Here is a 3,119-nt window from a genome sequence, read left to right as displayed (position 1 = left end):
AAAGATCTCGTTAGAATAAGCCCTCACCACTGTAAATACCTCTCAGCAATGCAGGCGTTGCATGAAAGAGGCGAGTAAAGCTGAGATCAAGGGTGACCTCTGCACAGTCAAGCACTGACAGGCAAGCCTTGAATGAACAGAGCTTAAAATCTTATAAAATAATGATGGGAATGACAAAGGCTTGCATGGGAAGTCACCACGCAGTAAGAATCACAATTCGAATTACCGCTTCTGTCCTGGCAGCAGCGCAGATTGCTCCCCCTGCAATAAAGGAGGCCACCTGGTGAAAGTATGAAGTTCTATCCATCATTCAAAACCAGTTACCACGGTAGACAATGCGTCGCACAGTAATTGCACTGGCCCCATGGATCACAGAGTCCTCACTGTGACTTCTAGGTCTCACTTGTCCAACAAATGGAAACTATAGTGTTTGGTGCGACTTCATGGCAAGCGGATGGAGCTACTAGCTGGCTCTGGGTTACATTATACCGTCATGCCTGAAGTATTACATATTTCCCGGTGTCCCCTCATATGAACGTCTGTCCTGCCCTGACACATCTCCAGGTGCCTTGGGAGGGAACAAGATTGAACTACTGGGTTTCAAAGACAGGGCAGTGGTTTTCAAGGCAGGCAAGTGTGGTAGGTCATACGGGGGAGACAGACCAATGGGTGCCATGTTTCAACAAGGCTTATTGTAAAAAAAATAAAGAAAATGGATAACTTTTCATATTGTAAGGGTTTCCCTGCCTAACACATCTAAGCTATTGTGCTTGTCATCAATAGGGATGTCTGAAATCAAGAGTCTCTCCTCCGTCCCAAAAGCTAACCTGTATTGACCCTACTACTAGTACTAAACAACAGAAAATGTGGAGGAGAATGACTTGCTTCCCCTGGATTGCTTGATCGGCACAGTCATCTCCGTTCTTCTCAATCAGGGATCTTCATATAGCCCCTTGCCACTTCTTGTAGTAAGTCTTCCAGTTGCTACAAGGGGCTGCTTCAAGCCTGGAATAAGAGTTCCTTTGGTTTCTCAGAGTTCTTGCGGCACTTTCTTTACAGTTCAACTGTGTCTTTGAAGACCACTGGTAATTCACAATACAGAGCTACTTCTGACAATGTTATATGTACTTGGTGAACACACTTCTGTGTAACACCCATTGTTGAATAGGCTGATTTATGTGCACATTCAGTGATCCACATGCCCAGGACCACACATTGTCACATGTTCTCCAGCCACTGTGGCATTCGACCATCATAAATAAGCCTGGGCCACCTACATCTGAGGTATGGAATGCGCTCTAATCACAGATAACAATATATGGCTTGCACCATCATTTTGTGCAACAACAGCATTTTGGGGCTTCGGGCCCACATTAGTACAGATGCCCGAGAAATGCAAGATCAGTATATGTGTGTTCTCATTGATTAATACATATTCTGCCTGACAATCTATCAGGGATATGGGCAGAATAAGAAAATGTGCTCAGCTCCATTTATTACATTAGTACAATAATAGTCCTTTCCAAGATGGCAGCCATTTTATCAGAAATGCATCCCCGCGTCGCCCGTCCAGAAGATTGCAGTTGGTCACCATAGCAACGGACGCTCGATAAACAGTAAGTTGGTTCACACGTCGGTGCCGCTATCCACACAGACACAGAGGCGCCGTGCAACTGTACCAAGACTTCAAGTCACACAGAGGTAAGACCTTCCACAGAATCTTAGAACTTTATAGATCGGTGGCTGCACGCTGGCCTTTTTCCCAACACTTGGCACTCTCCAGCGCAGGTTCTCTGAAAATGGAGATGAGAGCACAAGCTATACCCGGGGCCGCATGAGACTCTTTTTTTCAACAGGCCATCCATACACTTCTGACAGCAACTAGATGGCTGCAGATGCCGTCCTGTTAAAAAGGCTTTGACCTACTGTCTACTCATATACACGGATTGCCCCAATATACAGATAATTGGAATCTGACTATGGCAGCCATTACATTTGTCCTCGTCTTGTGCTTCTATTCACAGGCACAAATTAATTTTGCTGCACCATTACGCTCGAACATGGACTGTGCCATGAACATGGACTGTGCCCTGGAACACATCCTCTGCTGTGCACAATACTGTGCCACATTTTCACGCACAGACATTGACTGTGCCTTCAAAACACCACTTGGTTGGAGCCATCAACTTTCTGTGCAACGTGTTTACAGGACGGTAAGTGAGTTTTTCCAATCCTTCCTGAGATTGGACTTTTTGCTACTCATAGAGCTTTTAATTCGTCTATGTCCCTGCAACAGAGCACTCAAAGACAGTCTTTTCATTTTTTATAGATACATACCACAGGCTGGGAGGAACCTATATCACAATTCACGTCCTGATGAAGGTTGTTAGATTGGATCTACCCCAAATGTAATAGGCTGAAACGCCTTTGTGTCGACTCTTGCTTGTCTTTTTATGCCAATGTGGCAGAAAACACCCCATGTTTAACTCTTTATTGTTTCACTGTAACCCTGAGTAAAAAAATAAGTTTGTGTATGTAACAAATCACCAGACTATTGAAAAATGTACCAACTGCAGGAACTGTTTCTTTCTTTGTTATGAATGTGTTAAGTTCACTATATGTTTTCATGGTATGCCATGCTTATGAACTGATTTGCATAAATACACAAAAATAACATTTTGTGTTTGAAAAATACTACCGAACGGTCAGTGTGTTTTTTACTGTGGTTCTGTCCGGGATCGCTCTGACCAATTGTTTATATATAAACCAGTCAGGTAGAGTCCTCCTATGACTCTTATTCTTTTTATCTACAGGATTCTCCCTCTTCTTGAAGGTTTTCCACTCACTGGGACAAGTATGATTTGTCCCGCTCTGATTCTCACTCTTTTTATGAGTTTGCCACACACTGGGATGAGTATGATTGGTCCTGTTATTATTCTCACTCTTCTTATCAGTTTGCCACACACTGGGACAAGTATGATTGGTCCCTTTTTTATTCTCACTATTCTTATTCTTGTTCTCTTTATAAGTTTGCCAGCCACTGGGATGAGTATGATTGGCCCAGTTATTATTCTCACTCTTCTTATCAGTTTGCCAAACTGGGACAAGTATGATTGGTC

General features: G+C 43.4%; 1 long non-coding RNA gene across 1 annotated transcript; it reads left to right on the top strand.

Annotated features, from left to right (window-relative positions):
• Positions 1 to 1,604: 1,604 nt before the first annotated feature.
• On the top strand, positions 1,605 to 2,677 carry LOC138579531 (uncharacterized). Its single transcript, XR_011304044.1, has 3 exons — positions 1,605 to 1,701; positions 2,025 to 2,213; positions 2,330 to 2,677. It is a non-coding gene; the product is annotated as an uncharacterized lncRNA (long non-coding RNA).
• Positions 2,678 to 3,119: the final 442 nt, after the last annotated feature.

The sequence above is a fragment of the Ambystoma mexicanum genome, chromosome 3p (genome assembly GCF_040938575.1).
Source record: "Ambystoma mexicanum isolate Mex_15411 chromosome 3p, UKY_AmexF1_1, whole genome shotgun sequence".
Lineage (NCBI taxonomy): Eukaryota > Metazoa > Chordata > Amphibia > Caudata > Ambystomatidae > Ambystoma > Ambystoma mexicanum.
Note: the sequence above shows the minus strand (reverse complement) of the source record. Positions and strands in the feature narration are given on the sequence as shown.